At 49.8% G+C, this 23,973-nt stretch overlaps 1 long non-coding RNA gene across 1 annotated transcript in view; it reads right to left on the minus strand.

Annotated features, from left to right (window-relative positions):
* Window positions 1–12,584: 12,584 nt before the first annotated feature.
* LOC140425734 (uncharacterized) overlaps window positions 12,585–23,973 on the minus strand; it is a 40,697-nt gene continuing 29,308 nt past the window's right edge. Inside the window, exon 3 of the long non-coding RNA XR_011947959.1 lies at window positions 12,585–12,863. This is a non-coding gene — a long non-coding RNA (uncharacterized lncRNA). The remainder of the gene's footprint in view (window positions 12,864–23,973) is intronic.

Below are 23,973 nucleotides of genomic sequence, written 5' to 3' on the forward strand. Positions count from 1 at the left end.
TCGCCTCTGGTACACCTCCAAGTGGCTATGGATCTGCTGGAGTAAGGCTGACATCTCCCTCTGAACGTCTAGGATGGTGCCTATCGTCTCCATCAGCTCCGGGGACCTCTGTGCCACTGGCTCAGCATCAGGCTGGGACACAGCTGGGTCCTGAGATCCAGCAGCCCTCCGACTGCTGTCTCACCTGGGGGTTGCTGCTTCCACAGCTCCCTTCCCTTACCCAGCTGTTTTAACTGGCCGGGTCCGCCTCTCTCCACGCTGTTTCTCACCCTGAAGCTGCTGTCCCTTCCCCAGCTATTTACCCCTCCAGGTCTGCCTCTCCCCACACTGTTTATTGCAGGTTATTGCAGAAAATAAAAGTCGCCTATTAGCCACTTTGCTGGAAGAAAAAAAGAGCATAAATGGGCCTTTTTCTGATTAGCAGGATGTAATGAGTGGAGCCCCACAGTTGTACTGGGACCTCAAAATTTTATCAATTTTATCAATTTATATCAATGCCTTAGATGTGTGGAGTGAAGGCAAGGCAGCTAAATTTGCAGATGACACAAAGATAGGCAGGGAAATAAGTTGTGAAAATGATATAAGGAGGTTGCAAACAAATATAGACAGGTTGAGTAAATGGGTAGAAATCTGGAGGAAGGAGTATGATATGGGAAAATGTGAAGTTGTTCACTTTGGCATGAGGAATAAAAAGCAGAATATTATTTAAATGGAAAATGACTGCAGAATTCCGAGATGTAGAGGGATCTAGATGTTCCAGAGCATGAGTTTCAAAAGGGAAGTGTACAGGTTCAGTAAGTAACGAAGAAGATTATGAAATGATTCTTTATTATGAAAGGAATTGAACATAAAAATAAGGATGTCATGCTTCAGTTATGCAGGGTATTGGGGAGAGTGGGCCGCGATTTAATGGCTTCGTCGCAAGATTTGCGGCGCTTGAAACGTCTTGCGAGATTTAATAATAAGAATAATCTTTATTGTCACAAGTCGGCTTACATTATCACTGCAATTAAGTTACTGTGAAAACCCCTAGTCGCCACACTCCGGTGCCTGTTCGGGTACATAGAGGGAGAATTCAGAATGTCCAAATTACTTAACAGCACGTCTTTCGGGAATTGTGGGAGGAAATCGGAGCACCTGGAGTAAACAACGCAGTAATGTTTGACATTGTGATCTGGATCTCGCCCTCACTGAGCATGATCCAGATCAGAATATTTAAATGAGTCATTATGCTCATTTAAATATGCATTTGTGGGATTCTGCCAGTGCCCGGGACCTAACGACCATGCCTGGGAGGCCTTGCCAGGATGCCGTTTATTACTGGTTTCCACAAACGTGGACTAGTTGTAATGGAGGCCCCTGAGTGGTAGGGGACACAGCAGTAATGCCTTTAAATGACAAGATGCAATAGTTTAGTTCTCTCTTATTGGAGATGGTCATTGTCTGGCACTTGTGTGGCGCGAATGTAACTTGCCACTTGTCAACCCAAGCCTAGATATTGTCCAGGTCTTGTTGCATTTGCACATGGACTGCTTTAGTATCTGAGGGGTTGCAAATGGTGCTGAACATTGTACAATCATCAGCAAATATCTCCACTTCTGATCTTATGTTGGTAGGAAGGTCTTGATGAAGCAGCAGAAGATGGTTGGTTTAGGACACTTCCCTGAGGAACTCTTGCAGTGATGTTCCAGGACAGAACCTCCAACAACCACAACCATCTTCCTTTGTGCCAGGTATGACTCCAACCAGCGGAGCGTTTTCCCCCTGATTTCCATTGATTCCAGTTTTTCTAGGGCTTCCTGATGCCATACTCGATCAAATGCTGCCTTGAAGTCAAGGGCAGTCATTCTCACCTCACCTCTGGAGTTTAGCTCTTTTGTGCATGTTTGAACCAAGGCTGTAATGTGGTCAGGAACTGAGTAACCCTGGCAGAATCCAAACTGAGTGTCAGTGAGCAGGTTATTGCTGAGTAAGTGCCGCTTGATAGCACTGTTGATGACCCCTTCCATCACTTAACTAATGATTGCGAGTAGACTGATGGGGCAGTAGTTGGTCAGATTAGATTTATCCTTCTCTGTGTGTACAGGACGCACCTGGGCAATTTTCCACATTGCCGGGTAGATGCCCATGTTGTAGCTGTACTGGAACAGCTACAACTATGGCTGCGGCAAGTTCTGGAGCACAAGTCTCCAGTACCATTGCCAAAATATTGTCAGGGCCCAAAGCCTTTGCAGTATCCAGTGCCTTCAGCCGATTCTTATTATCACATGAGGTGAATTGAATTGGCTGAAGACTGACATCTGTGATGCTGGGGACCTCTGGAGGAGACTAAGATGGATCGTCCATTCAGCACTTCTGGTTGAAGATTATTGTGAATGCATCAACCTTATCTTTTCATAGATGTGCTGGGCTCCCTCATCATTGAGGTTGGGGATATTTATGGAGCCTTCTCCTCCAGTGTATTGTTTAATTGTCCTATTCACAAGTGGGTGTGGCAGGACAACCAAGCTTAGATTCATTGGCTGTGGGATCGCTTAGCTCTGTCTATCACTTGCTGCTTCTGCTGTTTGGCACTCAAGTAGTCCTGTGTTGTAACTTCACCAGGTCAACACCTCGTTTTTTGGAATGCCTGGTGTTGCTCATGGCATGCCCTTTTGCACTCTTCATTGAACCAGGTTGATCTCCTGACTTGGAGGTAATGGTAGAATGGGCGATATGCTGGGCCATGAGGTTACAGATTGCAGTTGAAAATAATTCTGCTGCTGCTGATGGCCCACAGTGCTTCATGGATGCCCAGTCTTGAGTTGCTAGATCTGTTCGAAGTCTCTCCCATTTAGCACGGTGGTTGTGCCACACAACACGATGGAGGGTATCCTCAATGTGAAGACGGGACTTTGTCTCCACAAGGACTGTGCGGTGGTCACTTCTACCGATACTGTCATGGTCAGATGCATCTGCGGCAGGCAGGTTGGTGAGAATGAGGGGAAGTTTGTTTTTCCCCGCTTGTTGGTTCCCTCACCACCTGTCGCAGACCCGGTCTAGCAGTTATTTCATCAGGTCTCGGCCAGCTCGATCAGTAACAGTGCTATTAAGCCACTTTTGGTGATGGACATTGATGTTCCCCACCCAGAGCACATCCTGTGCCCTTGCCACCCTCAATGCTTCCTCCAAGTGGTGTTCAACATGGAGGAGTACTGATTGATCAGCTAATGGTGGACGGTACGTGGTAATCAACAGGAGGTTTCCTTCCCAATGGTTAATCTGAAGCCATGAGGCTTCATGGGTCCCAGAGTCGATGCTGAGGCCTCTCAGGAAACTCCCTCACACCTGTATACCACTGGACCACCACCTCTGCCAGTGTGACAGGACATACCCATGAATGGTGACTGTAGTGTCTGGGATGTTAATGTAAGGTATGATTCTGAGAGTATGAATATGTCGGGTTGTTGCTCGACTAGTCTGTAAGACAGCTCTCCCAACCTTGGCACAAACCCTCCAGATATTCGTAAGGAAGACTTTGCAGGTTCGACAGGGCTTGGTTTACCGTTGTCGCTTCCGGTGTCTATGTTGATGCCGGGTGATCCGCCCAATTTCTTTACTTTTAGGCTTTGCAGTGGTTTTGATACAGTGAGTGGTTTGCTGGGCCATTTCAGAGTCAGAATCTGCCGCATGGGATGCAAACCTGGGCCCCCAAAGCATTACCCTCGTTCATGGGATGTGGGCCTTCCTGACTGGGTCAGCATTTATTGACCATCCCTAAACACCCTTGAGCTGAAGGGCTTGTTAGGCCATTACAGTGGGTTTTTAAGAGTCAACCACATTGCTATGGGGTCTGGAGCAACATGTAGGTCAGACCAGGTAAGGATGTCATTTTCCTTCCCTCAAGGACATTAGTGAATCAAATGGGTTTCTGTGACAATTGACAATGATTACATGGTCATCATTGGACTTTTAATTCCGGATTGAATTTAAATTTCAAACTGCCGAGATGGGATTCGAACCTGAGTCCCTAGAGCATTACCCTCGGTCTCTGGGTTGGTAGCTCAGCGACAGTACCAGTATGCCATTGCCTTCCCAATGTGTGCCAGCCAGCCTGTCATGATATACATCAGCATATCATGGTGCAATCATACACACACTGACACACTGATGCACATACAGTAGGACCTGTGGTGTTGGGTACTCTGAGGTACAGCTGAACCAACACGGTTGCAATTGGTACAACGCTGTTTTATTTCAACTTGTTATTTACAGATCTGTCCTGGTACTCAGCACGTGGTGACTCTCTGAGTGTGTTGTTAATCAGGTCCTGTCCTTGTCCTGGTCTCCAGATCTACTGACCACCAGGTGTCGTGTTTCTTGTCTTATACTGTCTCTGTCCTTGTCTGTGATTGGCTGTCGTGTTATGTGTGCTAATTGGTCTGTTGGTCTGTCTATCATGATGTGTGTGTTTGAATATCATGACAGGACCAACCAGCATACACAACATTGTAGCCAATCACCAGTGAGAGCACACACACTATAAAGACTGGGGACACCAGAGTTCCCGCTCATTCTAGCAGCAGCCAGCTCGGAGCACAGAGCTCACAGCCTGCCTCTCAGACATTCACCATGTGCTGAGTGCATCACCTCAATAGTGATAGGACAGGGTCCACAGATAAGCTGGTAATGCACGTACCCAAAGTTACAGTGTGTTATTACAGTTGAGTTGCTAATAAAATAGAGTTACACCATCTCCAGCTGTGTTGACCTGTTTGTAGACCAGAACACCCAACACGACATGGTTCCAGGAGTGGACGCATACTAGCCCCTGTGAGACATACCTGCAACTTACCAGCAATCCGCCATCCTGCAGCATGGAGAACATCAACCCGCCGCTACGCATCGCTGGCAATATCGGGGTGAATTGGAAGCTTTTTAAACAACGCTTCCAGCTCTTCCTATAGGCCACAGACAGGGAGAATGCATCGGACACCAGGAGGATTGCCCTTCTTCTCTCCATGGCAGGGCAACACGCCATTCACATCTTTAACTCCCTTACATTCGCGGACGGCGAGGACAAAACCAAATACAAGACGGTGCTCCTAAAATTTGATGAGCACTTCAGGGTTGAAGTCAACGAAAGCTTCGAAAGGTACCTGTTCCAGCAGCGCCTGCAGGGTAAGGAGGAGCCTTTCCAGTCTTATTTAACACACCTCCCCATCCTCGCGCAGTCCTGCGGCTATGGGCCCACCTCTGACTCCATGATATGCGACCAGATAGTTTTTGGGGTGATGTCGGACACCCTGCGCCAGCAGTTCTTTAAAATCAAGCAACTCACCCTCGCGACGGCCTTCGAGACCTGCGTCCTGCATGAGAACGCCACCAGCCGGTACTCACACATCCAGGTGGCTGAAACGGCGTGGCAGGGGCCCCACGATGCGGAGCGGGTCCAGATGATTGAGTACCTCCCGGCCCGTGGCCCGGAGGAGGGCAGCCATTTTGTGCGCTTTCCGAGGCCTCCCGCGCTTGTACGTGCCAAAAGAGGGGACGTTGACGCGGAGGAACGAGGTGCGCAGGCACTACGCAAGACCGCACCGCGCATGCGCGGTGGCGCAACGAATGCACTGACGTCATGACGTGCGGCAACTGTGGCTCCGCCCATTTAAAGTGGCAATGTCCGGCCAAAGTGCGACAATGCCTACGCTGTGGCACGCTTCGCCACTATGCTGCCTGCTGTCGAGCACCTCAGCCTGCCAACTCGCAACAGTTTAACGAGCCTCGCAGAAATGTTCGGGCAATTCTACGCACGTTCACCGAGTCCGATCCTGACATCATACAGACCAGTGACACTGAGGACAGGGAGCCTTTCCGCATTGCTGTCATCAACAAGAACAAGCTGTCCCCGAGTCGAACGCACCAGCCGCTGTCGGTGCACAGCATTGATCCGGACGACGAGTGGTGTGCCACCCTGATGGTCAACCGATCCCAGATCACATTCCGCCTGGACACGGGTGCTTCCGCAAATCTCCTCGCATGGTCAGCATTTCAAACCCTGAGGGTCAAACCAGCAATTCTTCCATCCATCTGTCAACTGGTCGACTATAATGGCAACGTCATCCCCGCCACGGGGTCGTGCCAACTCGAAGTGACGCACAACTCGCGTAAAGCCATCCTACCCTTCGAGATCGTGGGCTCTTCAAAGGACTCTCTGCTAAGCGCACAGGCGTGCAAACTCCTCCACCTCGTTCAGCGAGTACACTCTCTCTCTCCAGAAGGCACGTCTGACTTCCAAGATGCGGAATTCAGGGCGCAACTAAACTCAATCCTCTCTCACAACCAGGATGCTTTTGAGGGCTAGGGTACACTGCCCTACACATACAAAATCCTGCTCAAACAGGATGCCACCCCGGTAGTTCATGCACCTCGCAGTGAACCCAGCACCCCTCAAGGACCGCCTCAAGAAGCAGCTGCAGGACCTTCAGGACCAAGGAGTGCTTTCCCGGGTGACGGAGCCCACGCCATGGGTCGGCTCCATGGTGTGCGACAAGAAGCCTTTCGGCGAGCTCCGGATCTGTATTGACCCGAAAGACTTAAATTGCAATATAATGAGGGAACATTACCCTATACCCAAACGTGAGGAGATCATGTGCGAGATGGCTCGGACAAAAATATTCACCAAGCTCGATGCCTCAAAGGGCTTTTGGTAGATTCAATTGGATCAGTCCAGCAGGAAGCTGTGTACCTTCAACACTCCATTTGGCAGATACTGCTACAATAGGATGCCATTTGGAATCACATCGGCCTCTGAAGTTTTCCATCGCATCATGGAACAGATGATGGAGGGCATCGAAGGCGTGCGCGTCTATGTGGACGATATCATTATTTGGTCTACCACACCGCAGGAGCATATCAGTCGCCTCCAATGCGTCTTTCAACGGATACGGGACCAGGGCCTGCGCCTTAACAGATCCAAATGTTCTTTTGGCCAAACCGAGCTCAAGTTCTTGGGGAACCACATCTCCCTGTTGGGTGTGCGGCCGGATGCCGACAAGGTGGCAGCCATCACGGCTATGCAGAAGCCGACAGACAAGAAGGCGGTGCTACGCTTTCTAGGAATGGTCAACTTCCTGGGAAAATTCATCCCTAACCTCGCTTCCCACACCACAGCTCTCCGGCACCTTGTCAGGAAGACAACTGAATTCCAGTGGCTTCCCACCCACCAGCGTGAATGGGAGGAGCTCAAGGTCAAGCTTACCATCGCCCCGGTACTGGCATTCGTCGATCCTGCAAGGGAGACGAAGATCTTGACTGACGCCAGCCAATCCGGCATTGGGGCGGTCCTCCTGCAACGAGATGACGCCCTCATCATTGGCCCCTGTTGCCTATGCGTCACGTGCCATGACCCCCACAGAGCAGCGCTATGCGCAGATTGAGAAGGAGTGCCTAGGCCTGTTGACTGGCGTTGACAATTTCCACGACTATGTGTATGGCCTTCCCCAGTTCACTGTGGAGACCGACCATCGCCCGCTGGTTGGCATCATCCAAAAGAACCTTAATGACATGACCCCTCGCCTCCAGCGCATTCTGCTCAAACTCCGGAGGTAGGACTTCCAACTTGTATACACCCCGGGTAAGGACCTGATCATAGCAGACGCTCTGTCCAGGGCAGTCGAAACTCCCTCCAACCCAGAGGGGTTCGTTTGCCAAGTCGACGCACATGTAGCCTTCACTTCTGCCAACCTGCCGGCCACTGATGAACGCCTTGCCCACATTCGCCGTGAGACTGCGGCTGACCCCCTTCTGCAACTTGTGATGCGCCACATAACGGACGGGTGGCTCAAGGGACAATGCTCACAGTTTTACAACATTCGGGACGATTTGGCAGTCGTGGATGGTGTCCTCCTGAAGCTGGACCGCATTGCGATCCCACACAGCATGCATCGGCTTGTCTTAGAACAGCTGCACGGAGGCCATCTCGGCGTTGAGAAGTGCCGACAAAGGGTCCGAGAGGCTGTATACTGGCCGGGAATAAATGAGAACACAGTGCTCAACTGCCCCACCTGTCAGCGGTTCCAACTGGCACAACCACGTGAGACCCTTCAGCCCCATGAGTTGGTCACGTCCCCCTGGTTGAAGGTGGGCGTGGACCTGTTCCATGCGCTCGGCAGGGACTACATCATCATCATCGACTACGTTTCCAGCTATCCTGAGGTCATACGCCTGCATGAAACCACGTCATCGGCTGTTATCCGGGCCTGTAAGGAGACCTTTGCTCGCCACAGCATTCCGCTCACCGTGATGTCAAACAATGGCCCCTGCTTCGCGAGTCAGGAATGGTCTTCCTTCGCTAGTGCGTACAACTTTGCACACGTGACGTCCAGTCCCCTGCACCCTCAGTCAAATGGCAAAGCAGAGAAGGGCGTCCACATTGTAAAAAGGCTCCTCTGCAAGGCTGCTGATGCAGGATCTGACTTCTGCCTCACCTTGCTGGCCTATCGCTCGGCCCCACTGTCCACGGGCCTATCGCCGGCCCAACTGCTTATGGGTCGCACCCTCAGGACCACTGTGCCGTCCATTCACGTCCCAGACCTCGACCATGCTCCGGTACTTCGGCGGATGCAACAAGAGTGTGAGCAACACAAGGCGGCTCATGATGCTCGGGCGACTGATCTTCCTGCCCTGGTGCCTGGAGATCATGTCCGCATACATCTTCCGGAGGGTGGCTGGTCGGCAACCGCTGAGGTTCTTAGACGGTGGCTCCCCGCTCGTTTCTGGTTCGTTTGCCTGATGGCTCCATTCGCCGCCACAATCGGCGTGCCCTTCGTCTGGTTCCACGTTCGCTACGAAATTCTGCACCGGTGCCACGCCCTCCTGTTGTCCCTGACATGGACTTTGTTGAGCTTCCGGATACCCTGCCTCCTCCTCACTCGACCGTGGCCCGGCCCAGCCGGAGGATCCTGACCCACCTTTGAGGCGGTCAACCCGAATTCGTCGCCCACCCCAAAGACTTGATTTATAAACCTTGCACTTTTGGACTCACTGACTTGTTCTGCCGTACTGTTTAAGATTTTTTCATCGTTTGTTAATAGCATTTGTTTTGTTCTTGGTGTAACATAGTTTTCCTCTGCACCTGGCACCTTCCCGTGTATATAGCATAGCCACATGTACATATTGATGTAAATAATGCACACACATGATCAGACACACTCACTACACTTTATTTATTCTCATGTAGGCACATATTCTTTGCGAAAAGGGGGGATGTCATGATATACATCAGCATATCATGGTGCAATCACACACACACTGACACACTGATGCACATACAGTAGGACCAACCAGCATACACAACATCGCAGCCAATCACCAGTGAGAGCACATGCACTATAAAGACAGGGGACAGGAGAGTTCCCGCTCATTCTAGCAGCAGCCAGCTCAGAGCACAGAGCTCACAGCCTGCATCACAGACATTCACCATGTGCTGAGTGCCTCACCTCAATAGTGATAGGACAGGGTCCACAGATAAGCTGGTAATGCACGTACCCAAAGTTACAGTATGTTATTACAGTTGAATTGTTATTAAAATAGAGTTACACCATCTCCAGCCGTGTTGTCCTGTTTGTAGACCAGAACACCCAACACGACAAAGCCTTCTTAGACTGTTGCTGTCCATGCCAATAGTGGTGCAGTTCAAAGTTGGCGTTTTTAGGGTGCAAACTGGTTGAATTGGTCCTACAAGCCCACCAGCAGCCTCTCCCCAAGAATGCCAGCAACCTTGCAGCAGCCATGAGGTAACATTGTGTTGGAGCACTCAGACAGAGAACAGCACAGGGATGTTTAGGGAATGCACTAACGTTTAATTTTGTATGAATTATGGCCTGGTTTTGTTCATAGATGTGGGCCGGGATTCTTCAAAATGGCGGCTAAGTGTTGACGCTGGCGTAAACACCGGGGTGTGTCACGCCGGCATCAACGGGCCCCTTGGCCAAGCGATTCCATGCTCCACAGGGGGCCAGCACGGCGCTGGAGTGCTCCACGCAGCTCAGGCTGCCGATACACGGCGCTGCACTGCCGGCCATGGCATGCGCATGGCGGCTGGCCACGGGTCCCCACTGCGGCGCTGGCCCCGCGCAACATGGCGGACCCACACAGCGCCGGCTTGGAGAATCCCGGCCCAGGTTTTAAATGTTTGTTTTTGTGACAGAGGGAAGGTAAAATGTGGGAGTGTAGAAGAATGGTAAGTGAGGTTGCATTCACTGGTCCTGCTGTTGAATAAGCCAATCACAGGCAGCTGGGCCGGAAGGGGGCTCTGTTGATTGCCTCCTCTCGTTCTCATCCTTTTCTTCCCCCTTAGCTGGGTGCAGATGGCTAGCGCAATGACTGTGTCCTCATGATGGTGAGGTTATACAGAATGTAACAATTACTTAAAACTTGACACGCTTTCTGTCCAGTTTCGCAGGGCTCCTCCAATGTGGTTTAGGCTGTGGAAACATTGTTCAGCCGTCTGCTCCGTCCCATTTTGTGTGGCAGCGTGACTTTTGTGATCTGTTTGCTGCCCACATGTACATACATGGCTTATATATTGGAGACATGAGTCAGGTGGTCAGTGGCTAGTCCTTGTCACCCAGTCTCCACCTTTTGGTATGCTGCGGTGGCTCAAGTGAAGTTGGTACAGAATGAAGGCATCATGCCTTCTGAGAGGATGCTGGACGCTGGCGTGCATGAATTGTTACAAGCAGCAGCTGGTATTAGGGAGTGGAAACCTTAAAACTGTGGCACACCTTAGAGTTGACACGTGGCGCCCACAAAGAAACGTGAGTGCAGTCAATAGTACATTGTACGATGCAAAACCATCATTCTCCTGAAGCCATGTACTCGCTCCACCTGCTACTCTCTGACAAGAGAGAATGAAACATAATAAACTCTCTGGGAAGAAAAAGTGTCATTGACTTCCCTTATGCACCAGTGGATGGCAAGCTGAGAGATATTTCAAATGTTGCCTGTTCCAGCTCTGAAGAGTCCCACTTCATGAAAATTCACAATCATGGTCACTTTCCCAGCTACTGGTAATTCTGCCCTCACTGTGCTCTGAGGCTGTATTTGTGCAGTTGATTTCCCATGCCGTGGTAAAAACTGTGGCCTTTCATGCCAGAAAAACTGGCGTGAAAAGACCACTTACTCATAGCCCTGCAGGGGGCTAGCAGGGACCCGTCGGGAAGCTCGAGCTTTAGCTGCAGATACGGGTCCCCACATTTCCGGGTCAGAGGCCGCATGCACATGGCGGTGGCCTCCAGCGCGCCGTGTTCCATGGCGGACTCAGACCATGGAGCTGGACCTCTTAAATAGTACCCCCGATCGGACGCACGCCTTACCCAGACCGACCGCCCAAAAATAGCCCGGTCCCGTATGAGGCCCCCCCCTGCCCTCCGATCAGCCCGCCCTCGACCATGACTGAGTCCGCAGCCGCTACGCGAGTATCCCGAACAGCAGGACCACATTAGATCCACGCCGTCGGGACTTCAAGCGGTCAGGAGCGGAGAATGGCGGGCCTCCAGCAATGTCCACAGGTAGGGGATACTACCTGTATGCGGCGCGGCGCGGCGTACTCTGGGCCCGGAGAATCGTGGAACTATGCCTGTCCCAATTCCATGCACAGAAGTGGATTCTCCGACCCGGCGCCAGACGCGATTTCGGCGTTGGGGTGCAGAGAATCCAGCCCGTGACGTTTGATCTGTTAGGCTGAATTTTTCAGTAGGGCCACAGGTTCTGACATTGGGACCAGAAGTGGGTTCTGCTTCCATTGTGTTTGGGATGACCAAATGATCTTCTGGCAGCCGACCAAATAGCAGTGGGGGGTGTGGAGGTCATCCGGTGAAAGCTCAAAGACAGGAAGCGAAGCAATAGAGGTGGCTCAAGTGACACCGCAATAGCCGTCACCATAATGGGACTTACTTGTGACTACTGCCTGGAAAGATTTAATGGATGTCTCCAACCACAATGACAGAAGGAAGACACCGGGTGGTCCTGTACTTCCCTTAAGGTTCTTCTGAAGGCTTCAAGGGCAAGGTGGGAGGTCCTCTTCCCCAGGGATGGGAGGAGGAGACCAGCCTGAATTACCAAGCAAGCTTGGACACAGATTAGGAAGGATGTCAGCAGACATGAGGTCACCTAAAGAACCTGCACCCAGTGTCACAAGTGAGTCAATCACCTCATTCAGACTTGCAAGGTGATTATTTCATACCTCTTTCCCCTTTGTTGCTTCTATGTGACAACATGAGAGGGTGATCACCCAGTCGGTGATAAAGAATCAGGATGTAGCATGTGTCGCCTGAGGCATGACTGCACCTTAATGAGCTGGACCCAAAATGGTGCACACAGTGCCAAGAATCTGGGAGCTATTCTGCAGCCCTAGTCTCTTGGTCAACACATGTTGCAGATATAGATAAATAGCAAGGAAGGGATTACTATAAAACAGGGAGCCAGGGTCAGGAAATAAGGTGCAGTATTGTGACAACCTGATGACAGCTGGAGTGCGAGTAGCACAAAACAAACAATTGCTTTCAATTAAATTAAGCAAGCTTTTCATTTTAATATCTCATAAATTTAATTGATTTTTTTGCAGCAGCTCTATGTTTGAATGGATATTATTGATTTCAACAAAACCAAAGTGGTTTAAAATTTGAAGTCGCAAAACTAGGAATACAATATTTAACTAGTAAGCATTTAGTGACACAGACAAAGCTTCTTGGAAGGAAAGCACATACAATGGGTTTTGTCTTCCTCTTTAAATAACTAGAAAGCTGACCCCAATCTTCAGTTGCAATATTTCCACTGCATCGGAGTACATCTTCTCCCATTCTTTCCAGCTCTCTTCTTATTCCCTTATGGAAACAGAGGATCATAGATTAGAATGGTCATAGCAAAGAGTCAACAGTATAGATGAAAGATGCTGCCAGTGTGTGCTTCTGGGCAGTCTCCAAACTTTAAAGTTTTTGTAAAGTTCCAGGCGAGCGTCTGCATGGAAGTGATGATTGTAAGAAAAATTTACCTGTTATATTACACCTCCTACCTTCCGAAGGGTCTCCCAGACGAGGTCCACACTTGGGCCGGGGTATTTATGTCCCAGAGGGCCCTAGTTTAAGCGGGTGGTTCTGCCTGCCCTTCATCTAGGGAGATGATACTCATGTGAGGCCTCCGGTCGAGGTATAACAGTTTTGAAGCTGTTCTCTTGCAATTTGAGTGTGCATGTGCTGCTGTGAGAGACCTGTAAAAATTGTCAGACTGCTTTGCGTGACCACTATTATGTGATGGGGATTTCTGGTGGGCTGGGGTAAGGACAAAGGCAGGCGGTTGAAAGTCTCACTTGAAAGAGCAAGAAATTTAATTGCACCAATTAAATAATTCAGGAGCATTGTTCTCCGATCTCCCATATCTTTTGTTCCCCTGGTTTCACAGCTTCTGAATTCTCTTGGCACTAACAGTGCATTTGGCATCCTGGCTTACCTGCTGGTAGGAGCTGTGCAGGAAAATATATTTGTAGAACCACAGACACATTTCTTTTTCATCGAGGTTTTGTTTTTTCTGTGTTGATTTAATGAAACCCAGGTTCACCGGCGTTAGAAAAAACAGGCGGTGGCGGTGCTCAGTGACAAGAAAACAGGCACCACGCACAGCCCACTAGGATCGAAGAACCCATTCCTCAGCATTGGGACACCTACAGGCAAGGGGCGAGATGCCGGAATAAGCCCCAGGAGCATGGCCAAACCTTTTTCCCTGACCAGGGGGACTATTGGGCTGCAGCAGTAGCAGGGGGACGCAGGGATCCGGGGCACAGGGGGCTCCTCGAGGAGCCACCCACCTACCCACCGGGCCACCAGGTGTGACTGCCTTATCCGTGACAGGGCCCACTATTTGGAGGACGATGACAACCAGGACCAATAAATACATTTAGTGGCTGTACCAAGAATTGCGTCCATCAAAATCTCGTTCCAGATGAACGGTCTCACAACCCGAATGGAATTCGATACGGCGGGTGCAATGTCTGTCATTGGTCGATACACGTGCAACCTCATACGATCCAGGATTCATCCGCTGACTCTCCAGGATACCAATGCAAGGTTAGCGACCTATAAAGGGAAGCCTCTTGCGATTGCGGGCATGACCGCTGCCCTTGTTGAATACGGCAGCCAGTCAGCAAATTTACCACTGGTCATTGTACATGGGAGCGGTCCAAGTCTGTTAGGGCGCGACTCGCTCCGGCACCTTTGCTTAGACTGGCAGAGGGTTTGCCAAATGCCCTCACATGGCCCTGAAGGCATATTGGCCAGATTTCCAATTGTGTTTCAGCAAGGTTTGGGGACCACCAGCAGGGCCAAAGCCCAAATAAGTGTCGACCCCATGGTTCAGCCGTGCTATTTCTGCACACGCCTTGTTCCATACGGCTTACGTCCAAAGGTAAATGCGGAGTTGGTCCGCATGGAGAACCTGGGGATCATAAGACCAGTACAACTTTCAGACTGGGCGGCCCCGGTCATGCCGATAATGACCGATGGGTCAATGCGTCTCTGCGGGGATTATAAAATGGCAGTCAATGTCCGCAATCGCAAGAGGCTCGCTTGTGTACATCACTAACCTTGCGTTGGTACCCTGGAGAGTCAGTGGACGAATCTCGGATCGTATGCGGTTGAACGTGTGTCGACCAATGACAGACACTGCATCCGCCGTATCGAGTTCCTTGCGGGTGGTGAGACCGTTCATCTGGAACACGATTTTGGTGGGCGCAATTCTTGGTGCAGCCACTAAATGTATTTGTCAGCCTTGGTTGTCATCGTCCTCCAAATAGTGGGCCCTATCACAGATGGGGCAGTCACGCCTGGCATGCTTAGTCCATTATCCAGTCCCCAGGATCGAGGATCTGTATGCCAGGCTCAGCGTAGACTTACATTCACCAAGCTACATATGAGCCATGGTCCCCCGAGTCATTCACCATCAACACGCACCGTGTGTATACCCGGCCACAATTCGGGGTCTCTTCGGCATGCGCAATATTTCAGAGGATCATGGAGAACATAATGTGGGGGTTACCACAGGTGGCGGTCTATTTAGACTACGCATTGATAACCAGTTTGCCTGATCAGGGATATCTTCACAACTTGGCAAACGTGCGACAACGCTTTGAGGCGGCTGGCATCCGCCTCCGCCAAAAGCAGTGTGTCTTTAATGCAGTGCACCTTGGGTACCACGTGGACCGCCACGGTCTGCACCCCATGGGGGAGAAGAACCAGGCCACCCACCAAGCCCCGGTGCCAACGGGCTTTCCTGGGACTGGTCAATTATTAAGGCAAGTTCCTTCCGGGATTAGTCACGAATAGCTCCCCTCCATAAACTACTAAAAAAAGGCAACTCTGGGTGGGGGGCACCAAGCAACAAGCAATGTTTGTCAGAGTAAAAAGTAGCTTTCCTCTGCAAGTCCACATCCTAATTTTGACCCTTCTAGGCCAGTCTTACTGACCTGCGATGCATCCCTGAATGGTGTCGGTGCTGTGCTAGCCCATGTAATGGAAGATGGCCTCGAGCGACCGATGAGGTAATAGCTGTCCTCTATTCCATGGACTCACTACCAGTCGTGGCATCTCGCATTCGTGGCTGGTCTCAGATCTACGCACAAATCTCTCGCATCAGGCATATGGTGCAGTGCAGTGCCCAGTACTGGGCTTTGCCTGAGGACCTTAAGGCTTACACAGGAAGATGCAAGAACTGAGCATCGAAGACAGTGTGCTTTTATGGGGCACCTGCGTGGTGATCCCCGAGCATGGACGTGCTCTTACCAGACCTTATTAATGGATACCCGGTAGTGTATTCTAATCACTAAGTAAATTCCAATCACTCAAGCATGTGGTTGCAATGCACTTACCTCTCTTTGATTTGGTTGATGTTTGTAAACATAATTGGCTTGCGGCTACAGAATCTCAGGGTTTTTTAACACAGGTCATAGCTGTTCCCTTTCTAGGAATGGACACGTGATGCTTCCAGGGAAGTGATACAGCTATAATTTCTGTCACTGCCCCTGTTTGGACTGCTCTCCAGCTTCCAGACAGGGCTTTTTTTTTGGACAGAGATGATGAGTGATCTCTACTTCTCCAAGTTTGAAAATCTCCACTGGGATCCTGTCCACTCCTGCGGCTTTTCCATTCTTCATGTGTTTAATGGTGGCTTTGGTTTTGTCCTCGCTTGGTGGGCATTCAAGATAATCTTCGATGGGGAGTTGGAGGATTTCCTCAAACGTGTCCTATGATTGTATCACAGTTTAGGTGTTCTGAAGAGGGTTCTATCCTTTCTCCATACTGGATGAATGCCTCGGGTATTGGCTCCATATATTGCCTTGGTGGCACTGAAGAAGCTCCGGGTGTCATATTTGTCAGTGAGGAGTTGCAGCTCCTTAGCTTTCTCAGTCTATCAGTGGTTCTTGTTTTCCCTAGTTCTTCTTTGTACCTCTGCCTTGGCTGATTGATGAGATCTCCTCTTTGCCTTGCTGCTTATGTCATTTTGCCAGGCGCGGAGAGCTTTCCTCTTCTTGTCGATGAGGTCTTGGATGGTGTGATCGTTCTTGCCCAATAAGTCTTGGTATTTCCTGGTCTTGTAGCCGATGGTTTCTTCACAGTTTGAGATGATGACTGTCTTCAGCTCTTTCCAGTTTTCCCCACTCCATTAGAATGGACACATTGGAGATTTTGGAGAAGACAGTGTTGGAAGTTCACTCGCATGCTTGGCTCTTGAAGCCACTCAATGTTGATCTTTTTTCTGAGTTGTTTCTTTATGTTCCGCTGCTTCTGGTGGAGTTTATAGAGTCATAGATGTTTACAGCATGGAAACAGGCCCTTCAGCCCAGCTTGTTCATGCTGCCCAGTTTCTATCACTAAGCTAGTCCTACTTGCCTGCATTTGGCCCATATCTCTCTGTACCCACCCTGCCCATGTAACTGTCTAACTGCTTTTTAAAGGACAAAATTGTACCCGCCTCTACCACTGCCTCTGGCAGCCCATTCCAGATGCTCACCACCCTCTGTGTGAAGAAATTTCCCCTCTGGTCTCTTTTGTATCTTTCCCCTCTCAACTTAAACCTATGCTCTTGAGTTCTAGACTCCCCTACGTTTGGGAAAAGATGTCGACTATCTACCTTATCAATGCTCCTCTATTTTATAAACCTTTATAAGATCACCCCTAAGCCACCTACACTACAGTGAACAAAGTCCCAGACTATCCAGCCTCTCTTTATAACTCAGACCATAAAGTCCTGGAAGCATCCTCGTAAATCTCTTCTGCACTCTTTCTAGTTTAACAATATCCTTCCTATAATAGGGTGACTAGAACAGAACACAGTATTCCATGTGTGGTCTTACCAAAGTCTTGTACAACTTCAACAAGATGTCCCAACTCCAGTATTCAATACTCTGACCAATAAAACCTAGCATGCTGAATGCCTTCTTCGCCTGTCCACCTGCGACTCCACCTTCAAGGAGCTATGAACCTGTACCCCTAGATCTCTTTGTTCTGTAACTCTCCCCAACTCCCTACCATTAACTGAGTAAGTCCTGCCCTGATTTGATCTACCAAAATGCATCACCTCACATTTATCCAAATTAAACTCCATCTGCCATTCATCGGCCCCCTGGCCCAATTGGTCAAGATCCTGTTGCAATCTTATATAACCTTCTTCACTATCCACTATGCCACCAATCTTGGTGTCATCTGCAAACTTACTAACCATGCCTCCTACATTCCCATCCAAATCATTAATATATATCACAAATAACAGTGGACCCAGCACCGATCCTTGAGGCACACCGCTGGTCATAGGCCTCCAGTTTTAAAAACAACCGTCTACAACCACCCTTTGGCTTCGGTCGCCAAGCCAATTTTGTATCCAATTGGCTACCTCGCACTGGTTTCTGTGGTATTTAACTTTTTGCAACAACCTACCATGCGATACCTTGTCAAAGGCCTTGCTAAAGTCCATGTAGACAACGTCGACCGCACTACCCTCATTTACCTTCTTGATTACCCCTTCAAAAAACCCAATCAAATTCGTGAGACATGACTTTGCCCTTACAAAGCCATGCTGACTTTCTCTAATTAGCCCTTGCCTGTCTAAATGCCTGTAGATCCTGTCCCTCAGAATACCTTCCAACAACTTACCCACTATAGAAGTAAGACTCACCGGTCGGTAGTTCCCGGGCTTATCCCTACAGCCCTTCGTAAGCAAGGGCACAACATTTGCTACCCTCCAATCTTCAGGTACCTCTCCTGTGGCTGTTGATGATTTAAATATCTCAGGTAGGGGGCCGGAAATTTCTTCCCTAACCTCTCACAACATTTCATCAGGTCCCGGGGATTTGTCTATCTTGATACGCTTTAATACCTCCGGCACCTCCTTCTCTGTTATATGTACACTCCTCAAGACATCACTTTTTATTTCCCCAATTTCCCTAACATTCGTGCCTTTCTCAACAGTAAATACTGATGAAAAATATTCATTTAGGACCTCTCCCATCCCTTGTGGATCTGCATATCGTTGACCCTGTTTATCCTTAAGAGGCCCAACCCTCTCCCTAGTCACTGTTTCGCCCTTTATATGTCTGTAAAAGCTCTTTGGATTTTCCTTTGCCTTCTCTGCCAAGACAATCTCGTGTCCCCTTTCTGCCCTCCTGATTTCTCTCTCAACTCTACTCCGACAAGCCCTATACAATTCAAGGGATCCACTTGATTCCAGCTGCTTATGCATGTCATATGCCTCCTTCTTCCTTTTGACCATGGCCTCAATATCTCGAGTCATCCAGGGTTCCCTCCTTCTACCAGCCTTACTCTTCACTCTAAGAGGAACGTGCTCACCCTGAACCCTAGTTAACATACTTTTGAAAGACTCCCACTTACCAGCTGTCCCCTTGCCTGTGAACAAGCTCCCCAATTAACTTTTGAAAGTTCCCGTCTAATACCATCGAAATTGCCCTTGCCCCAATTTAGAATTTTTACTTTTGGGCCAGAACTATCATTCTCCATAGATATGTTAAAACTAATGGAATTATGGTCACTAGTGATCCCTCACTAACACTTCCGTCACCTACCCTTCCTTATTCCCCAAGAGGAGATCAAGTTTTGCCCCCTCTCTGGTCGAGCATATTGAATGAGGAATTCTTCCCGAATACACTCGACAAATTTCTCTCCATCCAAACCCCGAGTACTATGGCTGTCCCAATTAATACTGGGAAACTTAAAGTCCCCTACTATTACCACCCTATTTTTCCGACAGCTATCTGTAATCTGCTTACAGATTTGCTTCTCGATTTCCTGCTGACTATCTGGGAGCCTATAGTACAATCTTATCAAAGTGATCTCACCCTTCTTAATTTTTACAGTAAGAAGTCTTACAACACCAGGTTAAAGTCCAATAGGTTTGTTTCAAATCATTGTGAGTGATTCGAAACAAACCTGTTGGACTTTAACATGGTGTTGTAAGACTTCTTACTGTGCTCACCCCAGTCCAACGCCGGCATCACCACATCTTAATTTTTAGTTCTACAAATATAGACTCAGTGGGCGAACCCTTGGATATATCCTCTCTCTGTACTGCTGTGATGTTATCCCTAATCAAAAATGAAACCCCCCTCCTATCTCCTGGTCTATCTTTCCTATAGCATCTGTACCCCGGAACAATGAGCTGCAAGTCCTGCAAGTCATGTTTCAGTAATAGCTATAATATCCCAGTCCCATGTACCTATGCATGCCCTGAGTTCATCTGCCTTGTCCATTAGGACTCTTGCATTGAAATAAATGCAGTTCAATCTGTTTCTCTGCCTTCCACGTTTCTCCTTACTGGCTTTTGTTCCTATCCCCTCTTTACTACCCTCTAACTTCCTGCATGGGTTCTCATCCCCCTGCCACATTAATTTAAACCCCCCCAACAGCGCTAGCAAACAACCCCCTCTAGGACATTGTTTCCAGTCCTGCCCAGGTGTAGACCGTCCGAGTTGTAATGGTCTCACCTCTCCCAGAACCGGTTCCAATGTCCCAAAAAACATCTCTCAGGCCACACATTCATCCTGCCTATACTGTCATTCCTACTCTGATTAGCACGTGGCACTACTTTTTAATTTTAGGTCCTACTTTTTAATTTAGCTCCTAACTCCCTAAATTCAGCATGTAGGACCTCATTCCGTTTTTTTACCTACATCATTAACGCCTATAAGCACCACGACAGCTGGCTGTTCACCCTCCCCCTTGCGAATGTCCTGCAGCCACTCTGGGATATCCAGGACCCTTGCACCCGGGAGGCATCATACTTTCCTGGAGTCTCGTTTGTGTCCGCAGAAACATCTGTCTACTCCCCTTACAACTGAAACCCCTATCACTATAGCTCTACCATTCTTTTTCCTGTCCTCCTGCGCAGGAGAACCAGCCACGGTGCTATGAACCTGCCTTCCCCTGGTGAGCCATCTCCCCCAACAGTATCCAAAACGGTATACCTGTTTTGGAGGGAGATGACTGCAGGGGACCCCTGCACTGCCTTCATATTCTTCCTCTGCCTGTTGGTCACCCATTTCCTGTCTCCCTCAGTACTCTTTATCTGCGGTGTGACCAATACGCTAAACGTGCTAGCCATGACTCCCTCAGCTCCGAAGAGAATCCATCCGCAGCTCCAGAGCTGTCAAGCGGTCTAACAGGAGCTGCAGCTGGACATACATCTTGCATGTGAAGGAGTCAAGGACAGTGGACATGTCCCAGCACTCCCACTTCGCACATGAGGAACATGACATGGGTCTGGGATCTCCTGCCTTGTCTCAAACCTCAGGTTAACTTGTACAACTACAATCACAAAAAACAAAAAAGAGAGAGATAAATGTAAAGAAAAGAACAAACTACTTACCAATCACCACTACTTACCAGATGGATTCAAATTTAACAGGTCCCCTCTTATCCAATAAAATCTCCCGGCTCCTCTCCAACTCTTTTAAACCTCCCGCTATTCTCCAACTCTTTTAAATCTACGACTCCTCTCCCGCACCTTTAAACCTCCCGTTATTCTTCCGCTCTTTTAAATCTCCGGCTCCTCTCTCGCTCTTTTAAACCTCCGGCTCCTCTCTCGCCCTTTTAAATCACCGGCTCCTCTCTCGCCCTTTTAAACCTCCGGCTCCTCTCTCGCCCTTTTAAATCTCCGGCTCCTCTCCCACCCTTTTAAATCTCCGGCTCCTCTCTCGCCCTTTTAAATCTCCGGCTCCTCTCTCGCTCTTTTAAATCTCCGGCTCCTCTCTCGCCCTTTTAAATCTCCGGCTCCTCTCTCGCCCTTTTAAACCTCCGGCTCCTCTCTCGCCCTTTTAAATCACCGGCTCCTCTCTCGCCCTTTTAAATCTCCGGCTCCTCTCTCGCCCTTTTAAATCTCCGGCTCCTCTCTCGCCCTTTTAAATCTCCGGCTCCTCTCTCGCCCTTTTAAATCTCCGGCTCCTCTCTCGCCCTTTTAAATCACCGGCTCCTCTCTCGCCCTTTTAAATCTCCGGCTCCTCTCTCGCCCTTTTAAATCTCCGGCTCCTCTCTCGCTCTTTTAAATCTCCGGCTCCTCTCTCGCCCTTTTAAATCTCCGGCTCCTCTCTCGCTCTTTTAAATCTCCGGCTCCTCTCTCGCCCTTTTAAATCACCGGCTCCTCTCTCGCCCTTTTAAATCTCCGGCTCCTCTCCCGCCCTTTTAAATCTCCGGCTCCTCTCTCGCTCTTTTAAATCTCCGGCTCCTCTCCCGCCCTTTTAAACCTCCGGCTCCTCTCTCGCCCTTTTAAATCACCGGCTCCTCTCTCGCCCTTTTAAATCTCCGGCTCCTCTCTCGCCCTTTTAAATCTCCGGCTCCTCTCTCGCTCTTTTAAATCTCCGGCTCCTCTCTCGCCCTTTTAAATCTCCGGCTCCTCTCTCGCCCTTTTAAATCTCCGGCTCCTCTCTCGCCCTTTTAAATCTCCGGCTCCTCTCCCACCCTTTTAAATCTCCGGCTCCTCTCTCGCTCTTTTAAATCTCCGGCTCCTCTCTCACCCTTTTAAATCACCGGCTCCTCTCTCGCCCTTTTAAATCTCCGGCTCCTCTCCCACCCTTTTAAATCTCCGGCTCCTCTCCCGCCCTTTTAAATCTCCGGCTCCTCTCCCGCCCTTTTAAATCTCCGGCTCCTCTCTCGCTCTTTTAAATCTCCGGCTCCTCTCTCGCCCTTTTAAATCTCCGGCTCCTCTCCCGCCCTTTTAAATCTCCGGCTCCTCTCTCGCCCTTTTAAATCTCCGGCTCCTCTCTCGCCCTTTTAAATCTCCGGCTCCTCTCTCGCCCTTTTAAATCTCCGGCTCCTCTCTCGCCCTTTTAAATCTCCGGCTCCTCTCTCGCTCTTTTAAATCGCCGGCTCCTCTCTCGCCCTTTTAAATCTCCGGCTCCTCTCTCGCCCTTTTAAATCTCCGGCTCCTCTCTCGCCCTTTTAAATCTCCGGCTCCTCTCTCGCCCTTTTAAATCTCCGGCTCCTCTCTCGCCCTTTTAAATCTCCGGCTCCTCTCTCGCCCTTTTAAATCTCCGGCTCCTCTCTCGCTCTTTTAAATCTCCGGCTCCTCTCTCGCCCTTTTAAATCTCCGGCTCCTCTCTCGCTCTTTTAAATCTCCGGCTCCTCTCTCGCCCTTTTAAATCTCCGGCTCCTCTCTCGCCCTTTTAAATCTCCGGCTCCTCTCTCGCCCTTTTAAATCTCCGGCTCCTCTCTCGCTCTTTTAAATCTCCGGCTCCTCTCTCGCCCTTTTAAATCTCCGGCTCCTCTCTCGCCCTTTTAAATCTCCGGCTCCTCTCTCGCCCTTTTAAATCTCCGGCTCCTCTCTCGCTCTTTTAAATCTCCGGCTCCTCTCTCGCCCTTTTAAATCTCCGGCTCCTCTCTCGCCCTTTTAAATCTCCGGCTCCTCTCTCGCCCTTTTAAATCTCCGGCTCCTCTCTCGCCCTTTTAAATCTCCGGCTCCTCTCTCGCCCTTTTAAATCTCCGGCTCCTCTCTCGCCCTTTTAAATCTCCGGCTCCTCTCCCGCCCTTTTAAATCTCCGGCTCCTCTCTCGCCCTTTTAAATCTCCGGCTCCTCTCCCACCCTTTTAAATCTCCGGCTCCTCTCCCACCCTTTTAAATCTCCAGCTCCTCTCCCACCCTTTTAAATCTCCGGCTCCTCTCTCGCCCTTTTAAATCTCCGGCTCCTCTCTCGCCCTTTTAAATCTCCGGCTCCTCTCCCGCCCTTTTAAATCTCCGGCTCCTCTCTCGCCCTTTTAAATCTCCGGCTCCTCTCCCGCCCTTTTAAATCACCGGCTCCTCTCCCACCCTTTTAAATCTCCGGCTCCTCTCTCGCCCTTTTAAATCTCCGGCTCCTCTCTCGCCCTTTTAAATCACCGGCTCCTCTCCCACCCTTTTAAATCTCCGGCTCCTCTCTCGCCCTTTTAAATCTCCGGCTCCTCTCTCGCTCTTTTAAATCTCCGGCTCCTCTCTCGCCCTTTTAAATCTCCGGCTCCTCTCCCACCCTTTTAAATCTCCGGCTCCTCTCTCGCTCTTTTAAATCTCCGGCTCCTCTCTCACCCTTTTAAATCTCCGGCTCCTCTCCCGCCCTTTTAAATCTCCGGCTCCTCTCTCGCCCTTTTAAATCTCCGGCTCCTCTCTCGCCCTTTTAAATCTCCGGCTCCTCTCCCGCTCTTTTAAATCACCGGCTCCTCTCCCGCTCTTTTAAATCTCCGGCTCCTCTCTCGCCCTTTTAAATCTCCGGCTCCTCTCTCGCTCTTTTTAATCTCCGGCTCCTCTCTCGCCCTTTTAAATCTCCGGCTCCTCTCTCGCTCTTTTAAATCTCCGGCTCCTCTCTCGCCCTTTTAAATCTCCGGCTCCTCTCTCGCCCTTTTAAATCTCCGGCTCCTCTCTCGCCCTTTTAAATCTCCGGCTCCTCTCTCGCCCTTTTAAATCTCCGGCTCCTCTC

The sequence above is a fragment of the Scyliorhinus torazame genome, chromosome 6 (genome assembly GCF_047496885.1).
Source record: "Scyliorhinus torazame isolate Kashiwa2021f chromosome 6, sScyTor2.1, whole genome shotgun sequence".
NCBI classification, from domain to species: domain Eukaryota; kingdom Metazoa; phylum Chordata; class Chondrichthyes; order Carcharhiniformes; family Scyliorhinidae; genus Scyliorhinus; species Scyliorhinus torazame.